Here is a 25271-nt window from a genome sequence, read left to right on the forward strand (position 1 = left end):
AACTCTATTCAATATTTTAAAACCTTTACAAGCAAACCCCTACAATCAAACCCCTACCTCAATTTCATCAAATCACAAACTTCCCTTAATTTAGGGTTTACATCAAATGTTAATATAGCATTTCTATGTGGTTTTGATCATCAAACAAGCTTGGAGCCTCAACAACCTCAAAATCCATCATCAATTAATAAAACCTTAACATAAACATGAAGCCTAAAATTTGGGAACTAAACATTCAAGAAATATTAGCATGCAATAATGGTACCAAATGATAATGCTCTTCGAATAGAACAAATTTTTATTTCACGGTTCGATCCAAAATCCAAAGGAAATTGCTCAAAAATGAAAAATAAAAATTCTCTTACCTAGGTTATGAGGAGCACGAAATGGAGGTTGAAGAAGACCTTATTTTCATGGAATTTATAGTTAATTTCATGTTAATTTGTCATTTATTAAGCTTAAATGAATTTAAAATTCATTTAATTGAGAAATGACAATTTGACCCTTAATGAAATAAGATAATTACATCCATACCTTAACACATGTTACTTATCATCTTCCAATGTCAAATATAAACAAATTATTTTCCTGTTTACAACTTTACCCATGCACTTTTCCAAAATTTTCAATCTTGTCATTTTCATCCAACTATCCAAATTAAACATGGAAATAAATTCTCAAATCCTATGGTCTATATTATTTTTCATCATTTTAAAATGTGTAAATAATATTTTTAAGCTTAATTTAATATCCCTCAAAATTTCTCAAAATTTCTATTCGATCCAATTTACCGAAATTTTACCAGACTTTATCACTTTATATCTTTTAATATAAATTTCAGATCAGAAATTTGATTCCCACCAAAACGTCATTCTTGGGGTTGGATTATTCATTTATGGGATCAAAACACCTAACTTTTGAAAAAAATATACTTTTGGTCCTTGAAATTTTAGAAAATTACCCTGTTGGTCCCTAAATTTTTCCAAATTTTATACTTTGATTATTAAACTTTCAAAATTTACAGTTTAGTCACTAATCAAAATTTAGGGCATTACAACAACAATGATGAACCTGCACTATCAGTTAAAAGCTATCCGTAAAGGGGAGATGAGCATGAGGACTTTTATTTTTCAAGTTAAAGAACTATGCGACACCCTCACCGCTTGCAATAGTCCATCTCAGAATTTGAATAGGTGGCCACCATTTTAAAAGATCTCTCGACTGAGTATCATTTGGTCATCACTATGAGTACTTTCAGTCGAGGTCCTCTCACATTGGATGGTGTTGTTTCAATTTTGGTTGATGCAAATTTACAGTAATGGGAATATGAGGAGGCCAACAGTCTCTTAATTAGTGTCAACCTAGCTGAGCTGTCCATAACTGATCGGTCTTTGAAAGAACCAGTGCACTTGTCTGCATCATGGGCTACTTCTTCTACACCAAACCAAGGGATTTGTGGTCATGGCAAGCCGAGAATTCAGTGCCAATTGTGTGGAAGGGTTGGTCACTTGGTCGATCGATGTTGGAATCACTTTGACTAGTATTTCTATCATTTTACAGTAGGGAGTCACCCTCCACCTAGTTCTGTTAATGGTCCTTCTTCCAAACTGTGTTATTCTCTTTGCCTTCTTTTTATGGCTATGGGCACTCTGGAAATGCTTCTGCCTTCATAGATGATTGTGGGTCGCCAACTACTATTGAAAATCAAGGAATGACCAAGAATTCGGGGGAAATGGTTTATGGATTTAGGAGCTACACATCATGTGACCTCCAATGCTTCGAATGTTATAGATGGTGAGACTTACACTAGTACTAGTAAGCTTGTAGTTGGTGATGGTAATTGGTTGAGTATCGGACAATCCAAATTCCTTATTTCTACTCGCACTTTGCAATTAATAATCTCCATCTTGTTTCTAGCATTTCACGAAATTTGGTGTCTGCATCTACTCTTGCTAAGGATAATCACGTGTTTATTAAATTTCATGCTCGTAAATGCATGATCCGGGATGAGGAGACGAAGGCGGTATTTCTTGAAGGTCATGAGAATGATGATCTTTATGAGTTTGATTTGTCGTTCTTGCCAAATAATGTTCATGTTGAATGTAAGGTTGCTTGAAGTGTTGTTGATTTTGATCTATTGCATTAAAGATTAGGTCATCCTAATTGTGATACCATAATTACCATATGTCGTGCTCGTAATTTTGATACCACATTTCAAATGATAACATTATCGGTGCTGCATGTAAATATGGAAAAAGTCGCTCATTGTCGTTACCTCTCACACAATTTATGTTGAACCATTTCAATTGGTTTTCACGGATTTATGGGGGCCACCTCATGTTTCTTCCAATGGATATCAATATTATATATCGATTGTTGATACTTGCACGATATACTCTTGGTTGTATTTGTTGAAAGAAAAATCATAGGCCTTGTATGGTTCAGGTTCAATTTAACAAAGACATCAAAGAGGTTCAAAGTGATTGGGGTGGTGAGTTTCATTCGTTCACTAAGGCTCTTTAGGAAGAAAAAATCTGTCATCGTCTTACATGTCCTCACACGTCTTAACAAAATGGTATTGTTGAACGTAAACATCGGCATATTGTTGAGACGGCACTTGCTCTTCTTTCTCAAGCCTCTTTACCATTGAAATATTGGTCCTATATCGTCGTTATGGTCGGGTACTTAATCAATCAGTTACCGATGTGTGTTCTTCATAATTCGTCTCAATTCATGAGATAGTTTGGCAAGAGCCCTCGTTATGATCATTTACGTGTATTTGGGTGCCAATGTTTTTCGTGTCTTCGTCCGTTTAAATAACACAAGCTTACCTTTCTTTCGCAAGCTTGTACATTTCTTGGTTATAGTGTGCAACATGAGGGCTAATTGTGTTTGGCACCAAATGATCAGATCTAAATTTTGCACCACGTGAAGTTTAATGAAATGTCTTTCCATTTGCCAAACAGAATACTACTTTAGGTAGTTCTTCTAGATATTGTTTGAATAAAGACATTGAAATAGCATCTGGAGCCACCTCAATTCTTTGTCAATATGCACCAAGTCGAGTGGTGCAAACTCCATGTGTTGCAGTCGATTCCACTTCCCCCTTGAGCAGTAGTACAACACTCTCCCCTGGCACTTCATCCCATCACACCGTCCAAGTTCATTCTGTGCAGTGTATTGTTTCTCCTGATCATGATTCCGACCAACAGTCTCTTGAGCTACACACCTCAAACAATGAAATACATGCACCATACATTTTTCCTAATTTGTTCGCAACACAGCTGGTTGATGTCTTGAATGAAGATCAATCTTTTGATGCGTGTGGATCGAATATTCCTCAGTCTGGCAGCATTTTGCCTCTACCATCTAATGTTCACTCGATGGTCAATCGAAGTAAGGCTGACATTTTCAAGCCTAAGGTTTTCTCTGTGCAAGGTTTGGTTCACGATGAAGAACCCATCACTATATATCAGGCGTTAAACTCTCATGTATTGAAGAAAGTTGTTTTAGATGAATATAATATGTTGATTCGCAATCGTACATGGTGATTGGTACTGTTACCACCAGATAAGAGAACCATAGGTTGTAAATGGTTATTTCATGTTAAGAAAATTTCGAATGGGTCAGTAGCCAAGTATAAAGCTTGATTAGTGGAGAAAGGGTTTACTCAAGTTCCAGGTCATGATTTACATGATACATCTAGCCCAATTATCAAACTAACCAAGGTCAAGGTTATTTTGTCACTAGCGGTTATGCATGGGTGGAAGTTGCGATAATTTGACATCAATAATGTATTATTTAAGGGAGATCTTGATGAAGTGTTCATGGTGTAACCTTCGGGATTTGAACAAGTTGCAACTGATGGTTCGACGTTAGTGTGTAAACTTGGGAAAGCTCTATATGGTCTTAAGCAAGCTCTATATGGTCTTAAGCAAGCTCCTTGCAGTTGTTGGGAAATTAATGAGTACGAGTAATTTCCCTATAACCAGATTAGTGAGAATGCGGAATAAAAGCGGAAAAATAATACCCGAAATTGATAACGGAGTTCAGCCAATTTGCATACGTCTTTGGACTGCTGCAGATCTTTTATTAAGAGAGAAAATTTACAGGTGTTTACAAACACTCACTACTCACAAGAAACTCTCTAGTATTGAGAGAAAGAAATGATTTGGGATTTGGGATGATTTTGAAGCTAAATGAGCTAGGGTATTTATAGTTTAAACTTAGGGACTAATCTTTGAAAATAACTTAAAGTGCAATGACTAAAATGTAATTAACCATTGCTTAAATTAAAAAAATGGGCTGCCTAACTTTGAAAAATTAGCAGCCCCATTGAATTCCCTTGCCAGTCGCCTCACGTGTTTTTTACTTTCAACAATCTCCCACTTGAAGACTGATTTTAATCTATCTTCACACCTCGATCGATGCAGTAGCATTTCTGGTCTTGTTATTCTAGCATGCCAACTGAAGCTGAACACAACATCAGTTTTTCCGTAGTCACCATTTTTGTCAACATGTCTGCCAGATTTTGAGATCCACTAATCTTTTCAAGTTTCAAAATCCCATCTTCCAGAAGAGACCGGATAAAATGATACCGCAATTGTATGTGCTTCGTTCTGGAATGAAAAGACGAATTTTTTGCTAGATGGATAGCACTTTGACTGTCGCAATACAAGACATTGTTTTCTTGTTTCTTGCCTAACTCTTCCAAGAAACTTTGGAGCTAGACCATCTCCTTGCTGGCTTCCGTAACAGCGACATATTCTGCTTCAGTTGTGGAGAGAGCAACTATCTTCTGTAGTTGAGAAACCCAACTCATTGCAGTTCCTCCTAGAGTATAGACATACCCTGTAGGGCTTCTTCTGTGTCGACATTTCCGGCTAAGTTAGCATCTACATAGCCTGTCAGTATCGTATCTCCACCTTTGAAACAAAGTGATTTGTTTGTAGTACCCCGCAGATATCTGAGGATCCATTTGACAGCTTCCCAGTGTACCTTGCCTGGATTATTCATGTACATTCTAACAGCTCCCACTGCATGAGCAATATCTGGTCTAGTACAAACCATGGCATACATTAGACTTCCAATTGCTGAGGCATACGACACCTTCACCATGTGTGCACGTTCTTCCTCCGTCTTTGGTGATTGTTCTTTGGAGAGTCTAAAATGAACACCTAAAGGTGTACTTACTGGTTTAACATCTTGCATGTTGAACCTGGAAAGTACTTTGTCTGTGATAACAAAAAAATCCCCGACTTTGTGTCTCTCTTGATCCTCATCCCAAGAATCTGCTTTGCAATACCCATATCTTTTATAGCAAACTGCTTCGACAATTCTTGCTTCAAGTGTATAATCTCTTGCATGTTTGAGCCTGCAACGAGCATGTCATCAACGTACAATAATAAAATAATGAAGTTGTTGTCGAACCTTTTGATGTAGCAATAATGATCTGCTTGACATCTGGTAAAACCATTGCTACTCATGAAACTATCAAACTTCTTGTACCATTGTCTATGAGCTTGTTTTAAACCATACAAGATCTTCTTCAACCTACATACCAGGTCTTTCTTACCTGCCTCTATAAAGCCTTCTGGTTGCCTCATATATATTTCTTCCTCCAAATCACCATGAAGGAAAGCTGTCTTTACATCTAACTGCACAAGATGTAAATTTTCTGCAGCTACAATTTTCAACACCAGTCTGATTGTAGACAGTTTCACGACTGAAGAGAAAATTTCATTGTAGTCAATACCTTCTTTTTGCTGAAAACCTTTGACAACCAATCTCGCTTTGTAGTGTTTGCTCCCATCGTGCTCTTCTTTGATCCTGTAAATCCACTTGTTGTGGAGCGCTTTCTTGCCTGGTAGTAATTCAGCTAATTCCCATATCTGATTTGACATAAGTGAGTCCATCTCATCTTTCATGGAAGACTCCCACTTGACAGAATCCTCCACCTGCATTGCTTTATCATAGTACTCTGGTTCACCATTGTCAGTTAGTAACAAATAATGCAAAGAAGGCGAATAACGCTGGGTTGGTTTAGGAATTCTGGAGGAGCGTTTCAGTTCTGGTATGCGTGGTTCTTCTTGAACTACTTCAGGATTTATCTGAACATCATTTCCAAAAATCTCCTCAAACTCAGTAAAATCCTTTGTTTCAGCTTCGGTATTGGAGCTACTTGATTCTACAGTTGACCTGTCTTTGTACATCACATTCTCATTGAAAATGAAATCTCTGCTTCTGATGATCTTTCGATTTTCGTAGTCCCAAAACCGGTAACCGAACTCATCACCACTATAACCAACAAAGACACATTTGTTGGACTTGGCGTCAAGTTTACTTCTTTCAGCAGAATTTATGTGTACATAAGAAATACAACCAAACACTCTTAAGTGCGAAAGGTTTATTTCTTTCTTGATCCAAGCTTCCTCTGGTATTCCACCATCCAAGGGAAGTGAGGGCCCACGGTTGATCAGGTAAGCCGCAGTGTTGATAACTTTAACCCATAGTAATTTGGGTAATCCGGCATGTAACCTCATGCTTCTGGCACGTTCATTCAAAGTTCTATTCATGCTCTCTGCTACGCCATTCTGCTGTGGTGTCATGGGAACTATTGTCTCCATCTTGATCCCATTATTTGTGCAGAAATCTCTGAATCTACTGTTTCTGTACTCTCCTCCATTGTCAGACCTCAACTGCTTGACTTTCAAACTAGTCTCATTTTCCACCATGACTTTCCATTTTCTGAATGTATCAAAGACTTATGGTTTCTTCTTCAGAAAATAAACCCACACCTTCCTTGTAGAATCATCGATGAAGGTGACATAATATAGTGAGCCTGCAAGAGATGGAACTGGAGATGGTCCCCATACATCAGTATGAACCAACTCTAACTTTACTTCCTTGGGTGTCTTGCCAATCTTTGCAAAAATGACTTTCTTTTGTTTGCCAAAGATGCAATCGTCACATAGTCCTACATCTACATTCATTAGATCCGGTAGCTTCCTTTTTGACAAAAGTGTCTTCATCCCTTTCTCGCTCATATGGCCAAGCCTTTGGTGCCATAGGTTTGATTTTCCATCAGCATCTACGGATGTAATGATATTCTCTAAATTTGAGGTTACATAGAGAGTACCAGTCTTCTTACTACGAGCAATGACGAGTTCTCCTTTGGTAATCTTCCATTCACAGCCTGAAAAGGTTGTGCTATATCCTTCTCCATCTAGCTGTCCTACATAAATCAAATTTCTTTTGAGGCAAGGAATATGTCTCACTCCTTTCAGCGTCCAGGTGGTCTGGTTTGGCAATTTTAGTCGGATGTCTCCTTTTCCAACGATCTTCAAGGTTTCATCATCAGCTAGATGAACCTTCCTAAAATCACCACTGACATAGTTCTCCATGATTTCTTGGCATGGGGTGGAGTGGAAAGATGCCCCTGAATCCAAGATCCATGATTCAATCGGACTATTGACACTTACAATCATGGCATCACTTGTCTCCTCTATCACGTTGGTAGAATCCTATGCGTCGGTATCTTTCTTCAGTGCTCGGCAATCTCTTTTAAAGTGACCCTTCTTGCCATAATTATAACAGGTAAAATCTTTCTTTCCCGTTCTGGATTTTCCCCGCCTGGATTTCGATCTGCCATGATTTGAATTTCTTTATAAAGTTCTCCCTCTAGACTCCGTGTGCAAGGCTGAGGAGGTTGACGCTTCACCCGATTCTCTTCGTCGAATTTCTTCACTCAATACCAGATCTCGAACATCGTCGAATTTTAATTTTTTGTTTCCCGACGAGCTGCTGACTGCTGTAACAGTAGCATTCCAACTTTCTGGTAGAGATGATAAGAGAATTAAAGCTCAAACTTCATCATTGAATTCAATTTCCACTGAACTCAATTGGGTTGTGATTGTGTTGAGTTCATTTAAGTGTTGTGCCACTGATGCCCCTTCCGCCATCTGCAAATTGAATAATCGCCTCATCAAATGAACTTTATTTGAGGCCGATGGCTTCTCATACATACTGGAGAGAGCCTCCATAAGACCTGCCATGGTCTTTTCCTTTGCTATATTGAAAGCAACATTGCGGGATAACTCCGAGGGCTTGTTTGTCGAGAAGAGCCCAGTCTTCATTCTTCATGCCCTCTGGTTGCTTTCCTGAGAGAGGTTTATATAGATTTTTCTGGTACAAAAAATCTTCAATCTGCATCTTTCAAAAGCCAAAGTCCGCACCATCGAACTTTTCAATTTTCACCTTCCCTTTGTCTGCAGCCATCGCTCCCACTCGAATCTAGCTTTGTTTGGATCGTTTCTGACAATTCTTGCAAACCACCATGTATTAGAACACCTCCGTCGACAAACTCGTATCGCTGACAAAATTTTTACTATTCACGAAATTCACTATTCATCAAATTTCTTTTGAGGCCAGGAATATGTCTCACTCCTTTCAGCGTCCAGGTGGTCTGGTTTGGCAACTTTAGTCAGATGTCTTCTTTTCCAACGATCTTCAAGGTTTCATCATCAGCTAGATGAACCATCCCAAAATCCCAAATTCAATAAAATGGGTTGCCTAACTTTGAAATTTAAAGCAGCCCCCACCTTTAAATTTCAAGCAGCCACCGGCTGCTAGCATTTATATTTGACCAAATTCACAACCAAAATCTCTGATTACCAGTTGTTGGGAAATTAACGAGTACGAGTAATTTCCCTATAACCAGATTAGTGAGAATTCGAAATAAAAGCGGAAAAATAATACCCGAAATTGATAACGGAGTTCAACCAATTTGCTTACGTCTCCGGACTGCTGCAGATCTTTTACTAAGAGAGAAAATTTACAGGTGTTTACAAAGCACTCACTACTCACAAGAAACTCTCTAGTATTGAGAGAAAGAAATGATTTGGGATTTGGGATGATTTTTAAGCTAAATGAGCTAGGGCATTTATAGTTGAAGCTTAGGGACTAATCTTTGAAAATACCTTAAAGTGCAATGACTAAAATTTAATTAACCATTGCTTAAATTCAAAAAAAAAATGGGCTTCCTAACTTTGAAAAATTAGCAGCCCCATTGAAATCCCTTGCCAGCCGCCCCACGTGTTTTTTACTTTCAACAGCAGGTGGTATGCAAAGCTTCGAACTTTTCTTCTTCAACTTGGCTTTCAACGAACACAATCAGATGCATATATGTTAGTTTAGAAGGTGGAGGATCAGTTCACTAATGTTCTTGTATATGTTGATGACACTATCATTATTTGTCACAATGAGGAGGATGTGGAACAAGTTGTCACGCAATTAAGAAAAGAGTTTTATTTAAAATATTTGGAAGAATTAAACTACTTCTTGGGGGATAAAAGTTCAACATGATTCTCAAACTCTTATCTTACATCAAAAGAAGTTCATTCTCAAGTTACTTGAACGCACATGCATGAGATGTGCTCATCCTGTTCCTACGCCAATGGTTGTAACTCTGAAACTTTGTAAGGAATGAGGGAGCATGTTATTTGATGTTCAACTTTATAGAAGTGTGGTTGGTGCTCTTCTATAGAATCACACTTGACCCGACATTGCATGTAGTGTCAATAAGGTTGCCCGATATATACATAATCCTCGCGAGCAACATTGGGTAGCTGTGAAATGTATATTAAGATATTTGGTAGGCACTTTTGATTTTGGTTTTATTTTTTCACAAGGCATGTCTAAGATTGGAATTGGAAGCATTTTTTTATGCTGATTGAGTAAGCAATATTAATTATCGCTGATCGATTTCCAGTTTTTGTGTTTTCCTTAGAGGCAACTTGGTCTCCTGGAACTCGAAATGCCAATGTTCGGTGTCTCACTTAACCACTGAAGCAAAATATCGTGGAATTGCAAATGTTATTGCTAACATTTCTTGGATTCATGCGCTGATGGTCGAAACGGGGATGTCATGCATCACCACACCCGTCATATGGAGTGATAACATGAGTGCAATTACAATGAGTGCAAACCCGATTCTTCATTCTCATTCAAAACATGTTGAGCTAGATATCCATTTTGTTCGAGAAAAGGTTGGCATGGGCTTAGTTTGTATTAATTATGTCCCTGCACAATATCAAATGGCAAATGGGCTCACCAAGCCTTTCTCTCGTGCTTACTTTTCTGAGTTACGACGTAAGCTTCATTTCTCTACTAGTGTTTCTGAAGATGTGGAAAATAGGGAGAATGTTAGTGTGTGAGCTGCAAGGTGATGTGCTTGCAAATATTTGTTATGGTTGTTTTAACAATATTTGCATGGAAGTGTCTAGACCTTTTGTGATCCATATATACGTGGTTTTCATGATTGAATAAACAAGACATTTTCTATATTTTTACTAATGTTAAAATTCAACAAAAACTAATCAACCAATTATTAAAAAATGTTGAGTTATTCCGGTTACTATTCATGATGTATTTTACAATTTGATTTGAAATTGAATTTTTTTTTAGTTGAGTTTATGAAATTACAACTCGAAGTCAATTAGAGTCAAATCTTCTCAAGTTGAGTCGAAAAAATCGATTTTTCGAGTCAAGTTTTTGTTTGCCCCTAATAGCATTCATTGTCATGATATGTGTTAAACTAGTTATGTTTCCTTCCTTTGGTAGAAATATTGCAAAATTTTTTAGATTCTGCCTTGGCTGAACCGTGCCGGTGTATCTAATGGAGAACGTCCTCGTCTGGAGCTCTAAGCGTGCAGTTCGAATCAAGACTGCGGTTGGAGGAGATGGATCTGTTAGAGATATAACCTATCAAAGGCTCATTTTATGAGCACATCCAAGTTTGGAAAATTTTCATTTTCATTATCATATTATACCGTACATATTATCATTACGATCAGATATATCATTTAACTCATTTTTACTTGTCAAGCCTGACAATTTATATAATTTCACAATGATACTACATTTTACATATCTTAGCATCGAAATTACATAACAGAACACACAAATACATACATTTTTTCCTATTGACATGCCAGTCAAGTGCTCATTTTAGAGCTAGAATTACAATTTAGGCCTTTTATATTACACAACCAAATTATAATGTATAAAGCATACATATGAATTCAATTCCGGTTACACTCATTTAATCTAAGTTTATGGTATTCTTCAAGTTGATAGATTACTTGATTATGCTCGACTTTCCTATATCCTTGGAGGTTTCATCAATTTCTTGATCTGAAATCCAAACAAATACATAAAAACTAAAATCCAAACTAAAGAACAACATGCATGAAACCTAAATCTTCAATTTAGGGTTTAGAGTGATCTTAACAAACTTTGAATCGAAGGATGGATGATACTAAGCTGTTTATTATGCTATGGGTTTACAAAGCTAAAGCTTGGATTCATGATTACTTAATGGAATCAGGAAGCTTCATACTTTCTCTCCCATAATAAGTAAATGTCATTCCATTTTCTTTTCAATTCGGTTTGCTGAGTGATGAAGAATCTAAGTGCTTCAATATATTACTAATTTAGGTTATTTCCCATATCACTAAAATTCCAATATTATGAATTAATCAATGGTACAGAGGATGGATCAAGGGGTGATGGGTTGAAGTTATACCCGCAGAAATTTTAAATTTCTTTATATTTTAGGTTTTTCATTTGTATTTTATATTGATCATCTAATTTCGTACCTCTTAAAATTTTATAATTTACGCACTCTCTAATATTTTTAATATAACTTCTTAAGTTTGTTCCGTAATACATAAATTTTTACATTCGTCCCTAATGACATATATTTCTAATCAGAATAATTCGTACGCATGGAACCAAACATCGAACAAGATAAACCGACTCTTTGAAATTGTATAAAAAGCTTCGCAGGTCAAATGAAGTTGTAAGAAATCCAATACGAATCTCTCAATAACATATATCAAAATTTTAAATAATAAATCATATGCCTTGTTTCTTAATGATCTCTTACTAGCCATAAGAGAGAATGAAAGGTGGATAAAGATAGAAATTAAAAAAAAAACCGAGATTAAATGAAATGAGGTATGCTTCTTAAGAAAGAGAGTAAAAGGACAAATGCTTAATAAGGTATGCTTCTTATCTGATTGAAGGGATAATCTTGTAAGGATAGGACCACCTTAGTCACTAAGTCAAATCACATATTTTAAAATAAATTATAACATATTTTATATATTCTTAATTTTTGTTAATGGTAGACATAATTATTAATTTTTATTTTTTAATCATAATTTAATATTATATATATTAGGGTAAACTACAGAGTTAGTCACTTTTGTTTCATTTTTATAAATGTATGGTATCTTGTTCAAAAAATTTAATTCGTAGTCACTTTCATTTCGTTTTAATTAAGATATGGTCATTGGGACATTAACTTCCGTTAGTTTGATAATATAACATGTTAGTAAAATGTTTTAATTTTTATTTTAACCCCTGAAATTTAGATAAAATACTAATTAGGGACCTTTCATAAATTCAAAGTAGTTAGGGACAAAGTTATAATTTACCATTTTCTTCTTCCCCACTTATCGTTCATCTTCTTTGCTTTCTTCCGTAAACCAAGGATGTTTGTATGTCAAAAGAAAAACCAAGCCTGTTTTCATCTAATTTCTTTTCGGGTACAATACTTTCCCTCTTTGAAACATGGAAGTTTTTTATTTTTCTTATTTCTGTAATTTTATACAAACAGTAAATCTGCCTCAATCTATATTGATGAATACTTACAGTGGGTTCCTTGAAAACAGCAAGAACAGTAGTGAATACGGTGGTGTAGATCGATTCGAATCGAAAGCCTCCACGAAATCACGTCTCGGCCTCTACTCAGTTCACCCGATTGAGAGCAACATTTGTTTTCCCCAAAATTGTTTTGAGAGAAAACGGCTGAAGGGTTTGTGTGTGTTGCAAAAACGGCTGCTAGACCTAGCACACCCTTTTATAGCCAATTTACCCTAATCATATTAGGGTTTTATTATTTCAAATTAATTAAATCTATATTTAATTAATTGGAATTTAATAATCCTCTTATATCCAAGTTACCCTAATCATATTTCAAATTAATTAAATTTATATTTAATTAATTGAAATTAAATATTCGGGATTATTAAAACATATATTTAATTAACTCTAGATATATATTTTAGTAACGTACAACAAATTGTACATCTTTGCTCGTTTCAATCCTAGGGTGTGACCATGTAGGTTCTTGTAACGTTAGCAGTAATTATTAGAACAATTCTAATATTACATACAATGAGTGACATCTAGCAATATATCATTGTCACCTAAGTTACAAGAAAATATGATTTGACATATCATCTTGGTGATTACTCTTTTATGTATTACATCCTTATGTCCTTTATATCTAGAATAGACACAAGTCTTGGAATAGTAACACTTGTATAGCCCATCTATTGTTTCTTGATATCTAGAGTAGACTTTAATTAACGAACAGTTTATGATATCTCATATCAACTTATTCGAGCATGGCCATGTGTTTCTAGTCTTACTCAATCAAGTGGCCCGTGATATATTTCCTATTATGTAGGAAGGACAAATCCTATCTTAATCATACAAACCCACTACATATATTGAGATATATTCAATAACAGTCTTTATAGAGCAACCAGTTACGGAGCTTGTTTAGCTGCATCAAAACATACAACAATATATGTTGGGATAGTATTGATCTCAAGTCTGAGGATCATACATATAGTTATCACCATGAGCAATGTTATGACTGTTACATAATAATCCAAGACATATGCTCATGGTCGGTCAATCCAATATATTGTTCTCTAACAATATAATCATGTATCAATTCTGACATCTCTATGTCAATGACAACTCATTGTCATCAATCAATAACATGTTAGTCTTACGCGTATTATTATTGTCCATGCCCATAATAATACTTGACTAGGGATCTTTTAATAATAACAATTATGTCATTATATGGACTTTATTATCTTCATGTTTATGTTAAACACATATATATAAATGAAAATAATAGCGACAATACCTTTATTCAATAAAATCGGTAAATAAAAGTATTATTACAATCATCATATGATTGATCTTTGGGCATACTCTAACAACTATAGTTGCACTCATTCAGGAGATAGTCTCAATTTATCATGTTCTCTCACCACCAAATCTAACCTCAGCTCAGTCGAATGAGTTTGTAATGTTCTTGCACTGCTTCAGTGTGTGGCTTCTCATCCGGACACAAGGATGTTATTCCTAAATGCTCATATACCCTTGTATCCGTATCCTTTCCTTTATACAAGTAAATCAAGGCCTTTTGAGTATTTGAGGCTCACTAGCTTAGGTGTCATTGGTGCCGGAAGTAAATCAATGGAGAACGTCCTCATCAGGTAGACCGACAAGTCAAATTTCAATCTCTCATTACAACAACAATATAACAACTTACGAACCCTACTTTCTTTCTGCAAATTTTGTTTTTCTTAAACATCAATCACTGAGTTAACAACCCTTCCATTTGTTCTTTCGTTTTGTTTCGAGTTTTTTCTTTTATCTAACAAGGTCGGTCATTTCCTCGGATAACTCGAACAAATCTCTCCTCAAAGTCATATCTACTTTTTGAATTTGTCTTCTTTCTTCTTCTTCTTCTTCTTCTTCTTCCATATTCACTCAAGTTTAACCCTTTTGGGGTTTTTTATGGTTGGGATTAAAGGGTTTTTGGTTTTCAGCTCGAGATTATGAAGCTTCGTGTTTGTTTAACAATCTTGGTATCTCCAAAGGGAAAATTTTGTTTTTCTTTGTTCTTTTTTGACATACATAAAATTTGAGAGCGAGAGAGAGAGGTTTGAAGAATGGCGGCGGCGCATCGTAGCAGGCTTCAGAAAATGCTGCAGGCAGCGGTGCAATCAGTTCAATGGACGTACAGTCTTTTCTGGCAAATTTGTCCTCAACAAGGGTAAACTTCCTCCAAGAAAATTCTGGAAGAAATATGTTTTCGTACAAATTTTTGTTATACAAAATTAACTGTGTTTTTCACATAGGATGTTATTATGGTCAGACGGATACTACAATGGAGCAACCAAAACAAGAAAGACAGTGCAACCTATGGAGGTTAACACGGAGGAGGCGTCATTGCAAAGGAGCCAACAGCTTAGAGAGCTCTAAGACTCATTATCTTCCGGCGACACAAACCAGTCAGCACCACGACCATGTACGGAGTTGTCGCCAGAGGAGTTAACCGAGTCTGAGTTGTTCTACTTGATGTGTGTCTCCTTCTCTTTTACTCCTGGTGTAGGGTAAGTTCAACTAATTAGCCATTAGGGAATTGACTTTTAATGTGAATTACTTATTCCAGTGAACCCCACTGCTCGAATCTGCAAATAAAAGTAGTGAAAAGAAAAGAAAAACTCATATCTCAGTCGGTATAGTAAAAAATATATATAATGCAGCCTGTTCCCTTCTGTTTGTCTCAACAACTCCTTTATAAACAAAATTCAATATTTCCATTCCAAGATAGTAGGACATTTATCAACTCCAGCACAAAATTTAATTCTGCTTTTTCTATTTTAAGTTAGAAAAGAAAATAATGGAGTAGGCCTTTAAGAGCCTTTGCTTCATCTCAATGCACAGTGCAGCTACTACTGGGAATGGTAAGTAAACAATTAAGAACAGTAAATGAAAATCGTAAATATTTATAATGTTATGATACCATTTGATTTCAATTTAAACGATTTTCTTTAATTATATACAATATACATAAATATTTTTTTCATATGTGATACATGTATCATGCAGAGTTGAGGGATCCAACTTAAACTTAAAAATTAATCCACTAATTACTAAATAATTTGAGTTCTATTAGAACTCGACCCGAATTGGATTCTCTTACGAGTTGATTTGAACTTATGAAATTACGGATCGGGTCCAAAAATTTAATCTTTCGAGCCGATATGATTCTTGTTCACCCTTAGATGTTGTCACTTATAATAGGTTAGGTAAGAGGCGGGCGAGGATTTTGATATGTGCTTGTCTGGTTCACATTTGGGGTGGTTTATGAGATTCACGTGTGTTTTTCGCAGTTGAGTGCTGAAAGTTGAAAATTGGTTGAATTTGTCTTTTGCCAGATTTAAAGATTTGAAAAAATTATAGGGCGTGATAGGATGGTGATAAAATAGTTGTTGGGTGTCAGCGAATTTTTTCACAATGGGAATACCAGTTGAGCAAAAGAAGCCAAATGAATCCCACACCGACCATATTTAATCATTGTTCTCAAACTTTCCAATATGAGATTTACTACTAAATCTACTAGCTCCTGCTTTGTAGACCTTGGCCAATTATTTTTACAATCACCTTATTTTAACGTCCCAATCAATTATCTTATTCTTCGAGGAAGGTGTTGATAATCATGGACGAGCCAGGAACACATGCAGACGAGCAGGCTCTCGTCTCTTTATTTGGAACAAGAAACTTTAGTTCAGAGATTTAAATTACAGTTCTAATCATGTTTTCGGTTATAACTGTGTAATAACAGTTTTAGACGACACCGTTATTGTTGTATAATGGTCGTCATTCCAGTAATGAACTGCTATTTAAATAGTAGCATTAGGCATTGCTTATGTATATAAATGGAACAGTCATGGTTTTTTAAGTTGTGAAGCAAAATTATTGCGTAGGTTACCGGGAAAGGCATATGTGAGGAGGCAGCATATATGGCTTACTGGTGCAAATGAGGTCGACAGCAAAGCCTTTTCAAGAGCCATTCTTGCTAAGGTATGACTGTTAGAATTAAACTCAATTCTAATCACTTTAGAATCTGAATTTTTTTTTGGTTAGTTATTTTATTTGTTATGTTTATTCTAATATTTTCTTGTATAATGATTGCAATTCAGTGCACTAACTCTACTGTCTTCTTGTTTGCCAACATAAAATAATGCCCTACGGTTGCTACGGAGTGCTTGTATACATATCTCTGTTTTTTTTAACTTGTCATGATTGATTAAATTAAATGTATTGTTTAAGTTTGAAATCAAACCATTGGTTTCTGTTTTAATTGTTGTAGACTGTCCTTTGTATTCCTCTTCTTGATGGTGTCCTTGAACTTGGCTCTACTGAAAAGGTAATTAAAGTTGTCTCTTCATGAAAATAAGAAATTTATTTCTGGATGATGTATTTTAATATTACATGGGATAGACTGATTTAATCATATAAATCTGTCCAGTTTTACACTTCCTTAAGATTTAATTAAAAGACAGTAGACGAATAATATTAAAAAATAATTTTAATAATATACTTTCAATCTTTTTTTTTGGTACAAATATACTTTCAATCTTTAAATAACCCTAAAAGCATATAAAATTGAAAATTTTAACTAAATATAAGTGCATCTTAATCCATTATTAAGTCATCAAATATATATTTGACAATATTATTTAATTTCTTCATTCACGTGCAGAGTGCATGGAGATTATTATTTAATTATATTTCAGATCCAAGAAGATTTAGCGTTGGTGCAACATGTCAAGACTTTCTTCAATGATGGTCAAACTATAACCCAAAGATTTAAATTGCGATTGTGATCGCATTTTCGGTCGCGTTACGTTTATCATGGTTGAGGACATAATGTATGCTATTGTGGTCGCTGAGTATCGTGGACGTAATTTTTTTTTAAATTTGCACAACTTATTATAAAATATAATAATTATAATTATAAAAAATCACCTTTAATGATTTTTGGAGAGCTTTCTAACAGATATAAACTTCTATTAATTTTTAAAAATTGAGTTCAACGTGGAGTGGGAGCTGCCCAAAGTTTTCAATGCAACAATTGGATGCTACTAAAGAAATAAATGTTTATTGAAATCTTAAAACTACAAAAGAACAAATTAACCTATAAAATTACCCATTATTCATATACAAGAAACATGAAAATAGAATTATAATTTAGAAATATAAACAATCCATTACTTCTATTATCATTAATATAATAAAAATAATAAGAATTACTAATAATGAAAAAAAAGCATATTGCATAGAATAATAAATTATTAAAATATTTTTAGTGTATAAAATTTAATTTGAACATTTAATCTCACAAATAAATCTTAACCCATTTAAAAAAATTAACTTGTAAAATTACACATTATTGTTCACTTACCAAAATCAAAATATTATAATTTAAAACTCATACAATTAAAAATAACCCATCATTTATTTAAAAGAAAACCCATGGTACTATAAACTTATAACCTAAATCTAATTAAATTATTGGGTCTGTTTTGGTCCAAACCTAAACATTAAAAATAAAAAACTTATTTAAAACATAAAACATAAATAAAATAAAAAATTATTAACTTCCCAAATCTCTTCTCCTTCTTCTATCGGGTGATTGAGTGAGAGAGGGGAGGCAGAAACAGAAAGGCAGAGCAAAAATAAGAGAAAGATGGGTTCAATTTTTTTTTTAAAAAAAAATCATCCATTTTCTTGTTAATTTTTAAGTTCTTAAACTTACTTTGTTTTTTACTTCGGTTCCAACTGAAAATATCCAAATTTTTTCTCAAAATTTTGCATGTTACACCAAAAGAAAAACAAGAAGGAAGAAATAGTTAAAGCAAGAAGCAAGATGCTCAGGTTAGTTGGGTTATTTTTTTGTTTGTTTGAATGATTGACTCCTTGTTCTTGACTTGGTGTGTTGTTGACTTGGTGTAATGGTAAAAAACGTAATAGCGGACTGTTATCATCGTGATCGGCCGTTAGTCGTTAAATTACGGTCGTTATTGGTTTGAATTTGTTTCACACGCTATTTTAGACAATAACAATAACGGACGATATTACGACCGCAATATAGCAGCCGTTATACCGCGATGCGGCAGCTATTTGACTCCCTGCTACAACCCCTCCGCCACCAAAACAAGCTTTCTCGGAACACTCCACCTCAAACCCCGCTGCCTCCTCAGACCAGACTCGCTTCCATTCCCCTTCCGTTCCTCCCTTATGCTCTGCCGCAGACGCACTGTTAAATGCTACCCAAGAAAATGACCATAATGCCGATGACGACGATGAAGAAGACGAAGACGAAGAACCTGAATCTTACTCAGCCGAAACCGGTAGAAATATCCTCCAAGTCTCGACGCAAAACATTCAAGCAGTAGCAGCAGCGGTGGCGGACGGACCGAGTGAACTAATGCAGTTGGAAATGTCAGAAGATATCAAGCTAGGTTCACCAGACGACGCATCGAATAACTTGGACTCAGATTTCCATATGCTGGCAGTGAGCCAAAGCGGGAACCACACCGACCATCAGCTGCAAGGTGAGTCGAGTCGGAGGTGGCAAATGCTACAAGAACCCTCGTGCAGTAGCCTTCAACCACCTTCAACAGGTAACATCATAATTTCTAATTTGAATTAATTCAATTAAATTGTTAAAAAGCCAATGATGAATTTAGCAAGTATGTGTTTCATTTAAAACCATTTTAGAAAGAAAAAAAGAAATGAAAAGAAAAAGAAATAGATAGATAGATAATGAAAATGAACAAAAAAGATAGTTAAGATTTTTTTTATTAATCTGGGTAACTACAAGATAGTACATGTTCATAGATAATTCTTAATCTTTTAACATTGAACGCGTATAAGATAATACATGTTCATAGATAACTCTCAATCTTTCAACATTGAACGCTCACATTCTTGGTATATATGCTGTACGAACCAAGTCCTCAATAAATAATAATAATTCTTTTACCACAGAAATCACTTTATTCACGGTTAAGATTTGACAATTGAGATTTTAAATATCTAGTTTACCCTTCATTTTAACAAGAAATCGGTTTTGGAGAATTTTGTAGGGAATCAGCCCGCTGGGTGGATTCACCGTCAACCGGCTACGCCTAGACCTACTCTACCTCCATTCGGCTGTCGTCGAAGGCACTTCCCAGTGGCTCCTGAAGTACATTCTATTCACCGTACCATTCCTGCACACCAAATACCGCGACGAGAACTCCCCCAAGTTAAGCGACTCCGACGCAGCCTCCGCCGCCCGGTTCCACAAGGGGACCCCTTAGGAGGAGCCCAGCGCCAACCACGTGTTAGTGGAGAGGCGATAAGCTCAACGAGCGGTTCATCATACTAAGATTGTTGGTTCCTTTTGTTACCAAAATGAACAAAGCTTCCATACTGGAGGACACCATCGAGTACGTGAAACAGTTACGTAAAAAGATCCAAGAGCTGGAAACACTTAACAGGGAAATGGAAGCCGATAATGAACGGTCGAGATTGGCGGATTCGGTGCCGGTAAATCAGAGGAGTGGGGTAACCACACGATCAATGGGGCCGGATAAAAGGAAGATGAGGGTTTTGGATGGTGGAGCAAAGCTGAAGACGGTGGAAACGTCAGTTGAAGTGTCGATAATAGAAAGCGATGCGTTGCTGGAGTTGCAGTGCGGGTACAGGGAAGGGTTGTTTCTTTATATAATGCACATGTTGAGGGAAAAGCTACAGATTGTGATAACGGCGGTTCAGTCTTCTTTGAGCAATGGCTTGTTCGTAGCTGAGTTAAGAGCCAAGGTACGTTAATTAATGAGAATTACAAATTCAAATGATAAATCTGGGTCTTTAATTCCATGTAATGAATGGCAGCTGAAGGATAATTTGAACGGCAAGAAAGTAAGCATTATGGAGGTGAAGAGGGCAATAAATCAAGTCATACCTCAATTCTATTTTAAATTTTGACAATACAATTATTGATATATAAACATAATGTCTATGTAATTAATTAAGGAGTTTCATATATTTGATTGTGTAAAACTTTTATAGTAACGTTTGTTCGTTGTCAAATAAAACTTAATAGATATTACATTTTAATAATATTAGAATATTAAAAAATGAACTTTAACGGTAAAAATTCATCCTATGTTAATTGGATAGCTGTGGTGTTTTATCTATCCTAAAATTTTACATCAGCCTTGTGACTCTATTAGAATCGAATATAAGTCAAGACCTTTCACATGGGAGGGGGGGGGTGTTTGGAGCCCTAATTCATGAACATCGAGATTTGAGGGTTAGAGGAGAGAAAACTGCATGCATTATTGGATTAAAATCCATAATTATAGTCACATATTTACAATGTATATTTTTATAATAAAATATTACATAAATTAAGTGAGTAATTATATTATAAATTCATAAGGTATTAGAAGTGTCGTGGAAATAAAAGTATAGTATTTATAATTTGATGAGGGACAGAGCTATAAGTAAATCAGCTATATAAATGGGTTATGGTCTCAAGAAATAAATAGTCTTGTATTTTCTTTTATTCCCATCAGAGAGTAGAATTTTATCTTCATAGAAAATCACATCCAAAGAAAGATTTAAGAATTTCAGCATCTAGTATTTTATTCTTGATGATTTGACATGATTTGATCTAACTGTACAAGAACATCCTGAATCTTCACCTGCCATAATGAGAAACTGGTGTTTCGATCTAACAACGGAATATCCTACTTTATTGTTGCTATAATCTTGAACCCGAAGCTCTGATATCAATTTGTTACAATATCGAAATGATTATCGAAAAAAGATAAATATGGTCGAAAAAGAAAAACAAAGAACATCAAAATTTATGTGGAAAATTCAAAAGGGAAAAATCACAGGCAGAAGAGAAGAATTTCACTAATATGAAGGGAAAATATAAGAGGATATTGGAGAAAAAAAAATTTGATATCTAACTCTTACCCTTAGTATCTATTTATAGGGATAAATAATTGATTACAAAAAAAAACTAAATAAAATAAAAATCTACTTAATAAAGTTTTCTACTTTTAATTTTATTACTTTCCCAATTAAATTTTGTCACTTTAAATTTGAGTTAAACTTTAACAATTTCTATAAGTTGACTCAATTATATCTGAATCTTCGGCACTTGTCCAACTGTTGTCCAAGTTCTTTTGCTTGATCAAAGTTTAGAGATTAAATTTTTCACCTTCTATGTTTATGTATGATTCTAAATGAGACAAAATAGGTCGTAAGTTTATTGAATTTGATTTGGTCAACGTTCAAATTGAATGGACTCAACATGAGTTCGAACTCGATTCAAATTCTTAACAAGTCAAAGTGAGTTACTTAATACCTTATTCGAAAAAGATAGCAAGCAACTCCAAAAAATAATATAATAAATTTTTTTTATTAAATTAATTTATTAATAATATTAACATTTATATTGTATTCTTTTGTTAGAAAAATATAATATAAGTTTTTCATATACTTGATGTTCATGTTTGAGCTCGAGTTCGAGCTTTTATTAAGTTAAGTCTAAGAATGTTTTGATTTCACATTTTTCTACCTCGAATTGAATTTCAATTTTTTTTTATTTCAAATTTGAGTTAAACTCAACTTTAAATATTTTGAGTCGGGTCGAGTTCAACAATACTATTTTACCACGCTAAACTTACGGAGTGCCATCAAATGACCTCCCAGCTCCCGAATTTTCATTAAATTGATCAGAAAATTCTCTCTCTTGGACTGAAGCCAAATATACTATTATATACTGGATCAGCTAACTAATTCAGTTACTAAATCCAACAAACTTGGATCCGTTAACCACTAACTAACTGGGTATCTGTACCCAGACCCATTACAGCTTGAATACATCAGACTTCTAGAACCCACTACACAATTCTTGGACCTGATCTGCATATTGTTCGATATTCACTCTACTTCCGTTTTCCTCTCAAGTATACATGGTTAGTCTTTGCATGCATGATGGGTTAGCTGCCATAGCTATTGTGCTTGTATTATCACATCATACTTTTCCACATCTCCTACTTCAGTTCCCATATTAGCAGCACATTACGAATCCAAATCACTTCAGAAGTTGCATACCCATCATACTGAATTCCCATTATCTTTTACATGAAAAATAAAAGTATTTATGTAATCTACTAATATAAAATATTTAAAAGAATATCAATAAAAACTTCGGTTAAACTCGGAAACCATTCATATTGAATACTTTTACTTGAGTTTTTGACTCAAATAAAAAAAAAAGTTAAATTCGAATGATTTACTCATACTAGTTTCCCAATAAACTCTTCTTCTAATCGTAATTTCCTAGAATAAAAAATATTCAGATGTAGCCAAAAGAATCATGCACAAGAATCTTGCAAATTGCAACAGCAAACACACAGAGATATTAAGAATACGAGTATATGGGACAAGACAAAGAAATATGCAGGAAACGCAGGTAGTTGTCGGCTAGGTAAACAATGAATACCAAAGGGGATAAAATAATAAGAAGGTTCCCATGTCAGATTCTCCCACCACCGCATTTGCAGCCATCTTTAGCTGCTTTGTCCTTTCTCTCCTAAATATATCATGTACAATTTGTTTCTTCACTAAAACAAAATTACAAAATGGTCAATCACATCACACCATTTGACTACGTATTTTACTATCCGCTTCATCTACTTGCCATGTGACTCCAGCTGTCCAGTGTCACCTGCGGGGGCAAAAAAATATTATTCGAGTTTCTTTAGATTGAGATCCAATCACATCAACTTCACATAATCTACCCTGTTCACAGCATCTTTTCTTGTTTTAATGTAAGTATTAACAAAGAGATGGGCTAATTAATCCACTTAATATATGGTGGTAATACTATGGGAAAATTAACCATATTCTCGAGTTTGTGTCCAAGAAAAATATAGCATGGGCATCCGTGTGCGTGCGTGCGAGGTATATCGAACCACGACCTGCCGCAGCATGGGTGCCAAGTGTTGTGGCATTATTATATTAAAAATCCCCATTAATTATTTTGTTTTGAGAAATAACCCCATGTTAGAAAAATGTCCATGTAAGATATCTCGTGTTATGAAAAAAATAAAAATAAAAATAGACCGCACGTTTTACGGAAAAACAAGTTTTATACATTTATTATTGTCTTTATTCAATATTAAATGATTTTATCTAAAAAGATTAATGGATCTCGCGCTTTATAAAACATGAGGTTCATTAAACGTGCTTTATAAGATGCAATATAGTCCTATATACGTGGACTATTTTAGGGTTATTCTTTTATTGATCTGACATGAGGATTATTTCTCAAAAAAAAATTAACGGGAGGTTTTTAATATAATAACGCCAAAGTGCTATCGTGTGGTGAAGTTGTAGTGCATAAACTGAGAGTTTAATTACAATATCATATATCTACTATACTATAAATTGATCTAGTGAAATATCATACTAAATTTCTTGAATAAAGTTGAAAATTTACATGAAACAATTTAAGTTGAAAGGTTACTCTTATTATTGTATTAATCCAACGGCATGTTAAATTATCCCTCTAAAACTTTACAACAACAACAACAACAAAACCCAATTCCCATATGCAATGGGGTAAGGGGGAGGTAGGGTAGTAGGCTGCCCCCAACGCCAGGTTGAGAGTAGCTTCCGTGGAAGACCTCCGGCAGTCAGAAAATTAAAAATATAGATTAAATGCAATGCATGTATAAATAAATACAAAAATACATAGTTGAACAGTAATCACATGCAGTTATTAATATCATTAATATCATATGCGCGTTTGTAATAGGCAGTAATCCCTGTAAAAAAAAATCCCTGCGAAAAAATCTCTGTATATAGACAGAAACGTAAGACCCGACTAAAATTAAAAGTGGAGAGAATGATACAAAGAAGTCAAACGATAGCAAGCCCAGTTCTAAGCCTTCATAAATACCAATAACAGAAACGAATAAAAAGTAGGAGTCATGGAAATTACTATAAAGGCATTAAAAGAAGACATAGATGATACACCCTAGAGATGTGACCCACACTACTCGACTATCCTAGTCTTAAGTCTCCATACTTTCCTATCAGAGGTCATGTCCTCGGTAAGGGCTAAATCCATCAAATCAGATCTCAAGCAGTCTTCCCACTTCCGCCTTGGTCGTCCTCTCCTTCTGGCACCGTCGACTGTAATCGACTCTACCCTCCTGACCGCATCTGACGGTAGTCGCCTAAGGACATGTCCAAACCACCGTAGTCTTCCTTCCCTCAATTTTTCAGAAACAGGCACCACCCCCAAGGACATCCTAATAGCAGAGTTTGTTGTCATATCCCACAGAGTCCTACCGCATGTCCATCGAAGCATTCTCATTTCTGCGGCCTCTATCCTCCTTACATGATCCTTCTTGGTTGCCCAACATGCTGATCCATACAACAGCGCTGGTCTTATTGCCATTCTATAAAATTTTCCCTTAAGTTTTAGAGGCACCTTCTTGTCCCACAAAACTCCAGTAGCGGCCCTCCAC

General features: G+C 35.1%; 1 pseudogene; it reads left to right on the forward strand.

Annotated features, from left to right (window-relative positions):
* The first annotated feature begins 14466 nt into the window (after positions 1 to 14466).
* Positions 14467 to 20697, forward strand: LOC120174393 (annotated as a pseudogene).
* The last annotated feature ends 4574 nt before the right edge of the window (positions 20698 to 25271 follow it).

This window comes from Hibiscus syriacus, unplaced genomic scaffold (genome assembly GCF_006381635.1).
Source record: "Hibiscus syriacus cultivar Baekdansim isolate YM2019G1 unplaced genomic scaffold, ASM638163v2 tig00003096_pilon, whole genome shotgun sequence".
NCBI classification, from domain to species: domain Eukaryota; kingdom Viridiplantae; phylum Streptophyta; class Magnoliopsida; order Malvales; family Malvaceae; genus Hibiscus; species Hibiscus syriacus.